Here is a 9,326-nt window from a genome sequence, read left to right as displayed (position 1 = left end):
GTTTTTGTAATTTATGCCGTAAAAGATAATAACAACCTTTCTGAAACTGTGCCTAGCAAGGCGCTCGGTTGTATACAGCCATAACGATAATTCATCATTCAGGTACCTTATTCTGCCATGCCAAGAGTACACCGCAATCGGTCAACGACCCAAACGACCGATTAGCCGTCAAGGGAAAAAAAAAATTTGTTGCGAAAAATTCTGGTGCAAAAGCTCCAAATGAACCTTGGTAACTATAACCATTGTCATGACGGCGACGCCGTGAAAGAACAGGTGATGTAATAACCAAGTCATTCTAACGGTTTCTTTTTCTCCGAATTCAAGCAACGAAAGTAGGGCACGCACGGTCATTGACCCAGATTTAGCAAATACGATAGTTGAAGGACGGACTCCAGAGGCATTAAACGAGCGAAAGAGAGAGCATGCTACGGCATCGCGCCAGCACAACCGAGAAGGAGAGTGCAGCAGAGTAACGTTCGCTCTCACACTGTGTTGGGTTTTGCCACAAGAACTGGCGTGCGTGAGCGAGACAACGCATGAGCCAGACGAGCGTGCGAACAGAAACGTTGGAAACTCCGCACATTTGCAAACACAGTAGAACCGTATGAGGTTTATAGTTTGTGAGAAAACTTTGTATTCTTTTAAAAATAAATGTAATGTTCTATTTTAATTGGACTATGAAACAAATACATCCGTCTAGAATGTTACACATAATTTCTTGGCGTACGATCAAGTTTGTTCAGGGCAAGCTTTATACGTATTTAATTCCATTTCGGCGGATTTCCTCCAACTGCCTCATAGTGCATCTGTTACAGCATGTGCGAGCTTCGACTTCATAGCAGACACACTCTGGCGCACCTGGCTTTCTGCTCCGTGTGCCAGAAAGAGAACGTAAACGCAAAGTCGAAATCTGCGAGTAAACTATACGGGTTGCTGTATGGTTACCGGCTGCGGTGAACTCGGCGCAAACGTTTGACGGCTAATATTTTGAGAAAAAATAAACATTTTTTAACTTAGTCATCGCCATATTCGCCTCTTTCACTGCCTCATTTTCTTTCACTTATGGTATAGATAAAAAAGAATCCAATGTACCGGATTATTTCTGCTTATAAAAACAAATACAAGCTTTCTAAATCTTTGCCCAGCTAACCGCTCGGTTACATACTGCCCGTGCGATAATTCATGAAAAGTACCATGCACTGGATAGCCAAGTGTGCGCCACTGTTGAAGACATGCATGAGCCGTTAGCAAGAATTAAACAACAGCCCGATCGTTTTTCACTTCGCTTAGTTACACCTTTCAAAGAGACTGCCCTTGAAACATAAAGTTGGTTTCAGGGTCAGGGTCAATCGATGTACACCATTCGTTGCTGGAATTCGAAGGAAAAAGAACCGCTACTATGACTGGCGCGTCACCGTTATCTCATTGGTGGCATTGAAATTGCAGGAGAAACCAGTTCGGAACTGTTGCATACCGGTTGTGACGCACTTGGCGCATACGTATGGCTACTCGTATTCGGGGGAAAATTACCCGTTGGTTAAACTTTTTCCTTTTCCCACATTATTGATAAAGATCGCCCTTGAAAACCATTTCGTTACTGTAGAACACCGACGATAAGGCAATTATGCATGGTAAATTGATAAACACGTATCTCGTTCACTATTTTTGTCACTCATGTGCTTCGGCCATATCGCCCTTTTCGGTAGCTGAGATCAAAATTCTATACACGGACAAAATATACGCCTTGTGGCGAACAACATTTAAGCCAAACAATAATCCTCTAGCTCGTATGCAAAAGTTTGTGCTGTTTTATCAGACGTTTTTAAATTTGAGACGCCAGTGGAACACGAGCTAAAGTTGTACCTAATTTGTACATTAGGTTTAAGGGTACGTTTCATACAAACGGGTAGAGGCCTTCAATTAATTATCGGCATGTTGGTACGCAGGTAAATAATTAAATAGAAAGTACGATCGTTCTAGAGATTCAGGTACGATGCTGCTAGAGATTCAGGTAGATGCTTCTATTGATTCAGGTACGTTTAAGACACAACAGTTCGCGTGGCGCGTGATCGATAGCATTTTTAGCGCTATCTTGCCCGCCCTTTTTTTCAAAAAATCATAGATGAGGGCAGACACCACCGATTTTGGCTTCGTTGAGCCGGTTTTCGGTACCGTAAAAAACACTACACCAAGCGTAGCTCTGGCTGCATCAAACCAATCTCGCAAAACAAAACAGTTTTGGAAACGTATGCTGTAAACAGCCAATCATATCGCGCGGGGGTGGTATGCTGCCGGGGGTATATAATATAACCACAATACCCGTCTGCACCAAATGATGGTTTTTGGGTTTAATTTTTTTGTTGCACACAATGACAACCTTTTAGAACTTTCATTTCCCATATCAAAGATTTTCCCCCCGTTAGGCCGGTTTTCAGTACCGTTAAAAACACAAAATCAAGCGTAGCTCAGGCTGCATCAATCCAATCTCGCGAAACAGTACTGTTTTGGAAACGTTGGAAACGAAATAGCGGCAAGTTGGTGACGAAGTAGCAAGTTGGCGTAGAATAATTATAAACTATTCATGTTGTACCCAACAAAAAACCATACGTTGCAAGGCGCTAGCTGGCCTGTAAGGTGGACATATGGGTGATTCAAGGTTTGTACCCAAGTATGGCCAAGTATGGTGAAAACAGGGTAAGGTACCAAGTACCACGAATAACTTCGGCCGTAGATGGCCTAGCGAGACAATTGGCAAATCGTTGGAAAGGTCTTGGGGAGACCTATCTACTCTGAAAGTTGCAAAGAGAAATCGGGTTTTTAAAAACATTTTACTTTTGGGTTTTTTTTCAATCCGACGCTTAGTTCGCCCGCAATTGAGAGAAAACGGAAAAACACGTTTACAAAATTCGTCCGGAATTTTGTGAACGCTCTCCATACATTTTCACCTTTGGGTCGTGAATACCGGCTGACCGATAAGAGATAGCGACTTGTCGTAGAATATTTATATGTTGGACGTTGGAAGACGCAACTTTCATTATATTGGAGCAACCCGGTCAGGGTGCTCCAAGTCGGTCGTTTGGTCGGTTTATGGTTTGGGCCGACCATGTGCTGTACCAGGTTGAGGTACTTTTCATGAATTATAACTCGGTCAGTTTGCCTCCGAGCGACAATCTAGGGTGTGATTTGGAATGGTCCTGAGTGGGACTATCAAGGAAAAATACGCAAAGAAATTCAGCATGTTGGTGGGCGAAGCTATTAGCGAAACATGGAGCAACAAGGGTCCAAAAACGAATGAAATGGGACTTGGACCAAGAATAACGGCAAGTTGGAGACGAGTTAGCAAGTTGGCGTAGAATATTTATAAACTGTGCATAATATGACCAACAAAAAAATATATGGGGCCAAGGCGCTGGCTGGCCTCCAAAGCGGTGATTTGGGCGATATAAAGTGTGTACCCAAGTGCGAACAAGTATGGTGAAAACAGGGTAAGGTACCAAGTACCATGTATAACTTCGGCTGTAGATGGCCTAGCGAGACAATTGGCATATCGTTGGAAAGGTCTCTGGGAGACTTATCTGACCTGAAAGTTTCATGAGGCTGAGTTGACAGACCACGGAGATATTAGGTGATGATGGTCCAATTCGGGGACCAAGTCGCAGGAAATGGCACTTGACCAAAACCACCCTTGAAAGGTGATTACCGGCTGACCGGTAAGAGATAGCGACTTGGCGTAGAATATTCATACGTTGGGCGGGTAGAGACGCAACTTTCATTATATGGGAGCAACCCGGTCAGGGTGCTCCAAGTCGGTCGTTTGGTCGGTTTATGGTTTGGGCCGACCATGTGCTGTACCAGGTTGAGGTACTTTTCATGAATTATAACTCGGTCAGTTTGCCTCCGAGCGACAATCTACGGTGTGATTTGGAATGGTCCTGAGTGGGACTATCAAGGAAAAATACGCAAAGAAATTCAGCATGTTGGTGGGCGAAGCTATTAGTGAAACATAGAGCAACAAGGGTTCAAAAACTAATGAAATGAGACTTGGACCAAGAATAACGGCAAGTTGGAGACGAGTTAGCAAGTTGGCGTAGAATATTTATAAACTGTGCATAATATGACCAACAAAAACGTATATGGGGCCAAGGCGCTGGCTGGCCTCCAAAAAGGTGATTTGGGCGATACAAAGTGTGTACCAAAGTGCGAACAAGTATGGTGAAAACAGGGTAAGGTACCAAGTACCATGAATAACTTCGGCTGTAGATGGCCGAGCAAGACAAACGGCATACCGTTGGAAAGGTCTTGGGGAGACCTATCTACCCTGAAAGTTTCATGAGGCTGAGTTGAAAGACCACGGAGATATTAGGGGATGATGGTCCAATTCGGGGACCAAGTCGCAGGAAATGGCACTTGACCAAAACCACCCTTGAAAGGTGAATACCGGCTGACCGATAAGAGATAGCGACTTGTCGTAGAATATTTATATGTTGGACGTTGGAAGACGCAACTTTCATTATATGGGAGCAACCCGGTCAGGGTGCTCCAAGTCGGTCGTTTGGTCGGTTTATGATTTGGGCCGACCATGTGCTGTACCAGGTAGAGGTACCTTTCATGAATTATAACTCGGTCAGTTTGCCACCGAGCGACAAGTTGCGTTGTGTTTTGGAATGATCTTAAGTGGGACTATCAAGAAAAAATACAAATAAAAAATCAGCTTGTCAATGGCCGAAGCTATTAGTGAAACATATTGCAAAATGGGTCCAAAAACGAACGAAATGGGACTTGGACCAAGAATAACGGCAAGTTGGAGAAGAGATAGCAAGTTGGCGTAGAACAATTATAAACTGTGCATGGTATGACCAACAAAAAAATATATGTGGCCCAGGCGGTAGCTGGCCTCCAAAGGGGAGATATGGGTGATTCATGGTTTGCACCCAAGTACGAACAAGTATGGAAAAAACAGGGTAAGGTACCAAGTACCATTAATAACTTCGGCTGTAGATGGCCGAGCATGACAAACGGCATACCGTTGGAAAGGTCTTGGGGAGACCTATCTACCCTGAAAGTTTCATGAGGCTGAGTTGAAAGACCACGGAGATATTAGGTGATGATGGTCCAATTCGGGGACCAAGTCGCAGGAAATGGCACTTGACCAAAATCACCCTTGAAAGATGAATACCGGCTGACCGATAAGAGATAGCGACTTGTCGTAGAATATTTATATGTTGGACGTTGGAAGACGCAACTTTCATTATATGGGAGCAACCCGGTCAGGGTGCTCCAAGTCGGTCGTTTGGTCGGTTAATGATTTGGGCCGACCATGTGCTGTACCAGGTAGAGGTACCTTTTATGAATTATAACTCGGTCATTTCGCCACCGAGCGACAAGTTGCGTTGTGTTTTGGAATGATCTTAAGTGGGACTATCAAGGAAAAATACAAATAAAAAATCAGCTTGTCAATGGCCGAAGCTATTAGTGAAACATATAGCAAAATGGGTCCGAAAACGAATGAAATGGGACTTGGACCAAGAATAACGGCAAGTTAGAGACGAGTTAGCAAGTTGGCGTAGAACAATTATATTTGGTGCATGGTATGACCAACAAAAAAGTATGTGAGGCCAAGGTGCTGGCTGGCCTCCAAAGTGGATATATGGGCGATTCAAAGTTTGTACCCAAGTACGAACAAGTATGGAAAAAACAGGGTAAGGTACCAAGTACCATTAATAACTTCGGCTGTAGATGGCCGAGCAAGACAAACGGCATACCGTTGGAAAGGTCTTGGGGAGACCTATTTACCCTGAAAGTTTCATGAGGCTGAGTGGAAAGACCACGGAGATATTAGGTGATGATGGTCCAATTCGGGGACCAAGTCGCAGGAAATGGCACTTGACCAAAATCACCCTTGAAAGATGAATACCGGCTGACCGGTAAGAGATAGCGACTTGGAGTAGAATATTCATACGTTTGGCAGGTAAAGACGCAACTTTCATTATATGGGAGCAACCCGGTCAGGGTGCTCCAAGTCGGTCGTTTGGTCGGTTTATGGTTTGGGCCGACCATGTGCTGTACCAGGTTGAGGTACCTTTCATGAATTATAACTCGGTCAGTTTTTCACCGAGCGACAAGTTTCGCTAAGTTTTGAAATGGTTTTGAGTGGAACTATTACGGAAAAATACGAGCAGAAAATCAGCATGTTGGTGGGCGAAGCTATTAGTGAAACATAGAGCAACAAGGGTTCAAAAACTAATGCAATGAGATTTGGACCAAGAATAACGGCAAGTTGGAGACGAGTTAGCAAGTTGGCGTAGAATATTTATAAACTGTGCATAATATGACCAACAAAAAAGTATATGAGGCCAAGGTGCTGGCTGGCCTCCAAAGTGGAGATATGGGCGATCCAAAGTTTGTACCCAAGTACGAACAAGTATGGAAAAAACAGGGTAAGGTACCAAGTACCATGAATAACTTCGGCTGTAGATGGCCGAGCAAGACAAACGGCTCATCGTTGGAAAGGTCTCTGGGAGACCTATCTACCCTGAAAGTTTCATTAGGCTGAGTTGAAAGACCACGGAGATATTAGGTGATGATGGTCCAATTCTGGGACCAAGTCGCAGGAAATGGCACTTGCCCAAAGTCACCCTTGGAAGGTGAATACCGGCTGACCGGTAAGAGATAGCGACTTGGCGTAGAATATTCATAAGTTGGGCGTGTAAAGACGCAACTTTCATTATATGGGGGCAACCCGGTCAGGGTGCTCCAAGTCGGTCGTTTGGTCGGTTTATGGTTTGGGCCGACCACGTGGTGTACCAGGTTGAGGTACCTTTCATGAATTATAACTCGGTCAGTTTACCACCGAGCGACAAGTTGCGGTGTGTTTTGGAATGGTCCTGAGTGGAACTATTAGGGAAAAATACGAACAGAAAATCAGCGTGTTGGTGGGCGAAGCTATTAGTGAAACATAGAGCAACAAGGGTCCAAAAACGAATGAAATGAGACTTGGACCAAGAATAACCGCAAGTTGTAGACGAGGTAGCAAGTTTGCGTAGAATATTTATAAACTGTGCATAATATGACCAACAAAAAAGTATATGGGGACAAGGCGGTAGCTGGCCTCCAAAGTGGAGATATGGGTGATTCATGTTTTGCACCCAAGTACGAACAAGTATGGTAAAAACAGGGTAAGGTACCAAGTACCATGAATAACTTCGGCTGTAGATGGCCTAGCGAGACAATTTCTATATCGTTGGAAAGGTCTTGGGGAGACCTATCTACCCTGAAAGTTTCATGAGGCTGAGTGGAAAGACCACGGAGATATTAGGTGATGATGGTCCAATTCGGGGACCAAGTCGCAGGAAATGGCACTTGACCAAAATCACCCTTGAAAGATGAATACCGGCTGACCGGTAAGAGATAGCGACTTGTCGTAGAATATTCATACGTTTGGCAGGTAAAGACGCAACTTTCATTATATGGGAGCAAACCGGTCAGGGTGCTCCAAGTCGGTCGTTTGGTCGGTTTATGGTTTGGGCCGACCATGTGCTGTACCAGGTAGAGGTACCTTTCATGAATTATAACTCGGTCAGTTTGCCACCGACCGACAAGTCACGGTGTGATTTAGAATGGTCTTGATTGGAACTATTACGGAAAAATACGAATAGAAAATCCGCATGTTGGTGGGCGAAGCTATTAGTGAATCATATAGCAAAATGGGTCCAAAAACGAACGAAATGGGACTTGGACCAAGAATAACGGCAAGTTGGAGAAGAGATAGCAAGTTGGCGTAGAACAATTATAAACTGTGCATGGTATGACCAACAAAAAAATATATGTGGCCCAGGCGGTAGCTGGCCTCCAAAGTGGAGATATGGGTGATTCATGGTTTGCACCCAAGTATGGCAAAAACTGGTAGAGGTACCTTTCATGAATTATAACTCAGGCTGTATGGCACTTAGCGGGACGCTTGACTCTGGTGTGGAATAGTCCTGAGTGGGACTATCAAGGAAAAATACGAACAAAAAATAACCATGTCCACGGACGAAGGTATTAGCGAAACTTAGAGCGAAATTGCGACCAAGTCGCTGGAAATGGCCCTTGAACCAAGTATACCGTCAAGGCGGTACGAGATAGCGAGTTGACGTAGAACATTTATAAGTTTGCCTTTACGAGACGAAAGTTTAGTTATATGGGGCCAACCCGCCCAGGGTTGTCCAAGTCGGTCATATGGCTGATCGAAATTTTCGACCAAGTACTGAGAAAACAGGGTAAGGTACCAAGTACCTCGAATAACTTCGGCTGTAGATGTCCGAGCGAAGCAAACGGCATAGCGTTGGAAAGGTCTTGAAGTGCTCTAAACACCCTGAAAGTATGAGAACGCTATCTGGAAAACTCGTGGAGATATTAGCGAAACATAGGGCCCAAAAGATACCAAGTCGCAGGAAATGGGCCCTCCACGAACACCCCAAAATCCCAATTACGGCTACGTTGCAGGCCAGCTAGCGAAGTGAAATGTTCTAGACAAAACTAGAACACGTTGATGCGCAACTTTTTGAATAAGAACTTTTTTCGATATCTGGTCCCCAAAGGGGGGATATGGGCGATCCAAAGATTTTTCCAAGTTTCGGTACTTTTTACGGTATCGCTCATAGCTCCGGCTGTATGCAAGCAAATGGTAACCTAAGACATGATTTGGAAAGGATAAGAGTAGTACTAACTTACGATAGAACACAGCGAAGCGCTATCGGTTCATGGAAAGGCCGATATAAGCAGTCAAAGATGAAAAATGTTGACAAAATGAACAAAAATTACCTTGGTACGCGAATAGTGGCCAGGGATGAAGAGGTACGAAGGTGGTGTAGAACAATTATAATTAGGGCTTGGTACGCTTTAAAAGTTTGCCGAAGACCGCAAAGCGCTCAGACCCATAGAAAGTGGCCATTTGGGCCGAACAGTGCGTGCAAAGAGGTGAAAAAGCAAAAATTGCACTTTATGGGGCGATTTGCGGGGGGAAGGAGGGGTCGGAGGGGTAAATGTCTCATGGCCAAAAAGTCTTATCTCATCAAGATCTAAAACATTGCCGAAGACCGCAAAGCGCTAGCTCGCAATCGAAAAATCGCGATTTTGAAAATTTTCTAAGTGTTGGGCCCCCTAAGGAAAAGTAACAAAAATCACCTTTGGCCCCAATTTTGAGCATGAAGGAATCGTTTCCGAGGCATGGTGTCTTCGGCAAAAAGTTTCATCTACTTACGACTAGTCAAATAAAAAATTGAGAAACACAAACGGTATGGCTATGCCGAAGCTCGATACACCCGAAAAAATCCCAAAAAAGTCGA

The sequence above is a fragment of the Anopheles ziemanni genome, assembly GCF_943734765.1.
Source record: "Anopheles ziemanni chromosome X unlocalized genomic scaffold, idAnoZiCoDA_A2_x.2 X_unloc_19, whole genome shotgun sequence".
NCBI classification, from domain to species: Eukaryota; Metazoa; Arthropoda; class Insecta; order Diptera; family Culicidae; genus Anopheles; species Anopheles ziemanni.
Note: the sequence above shows the minus strand (reverse complement) of the source record.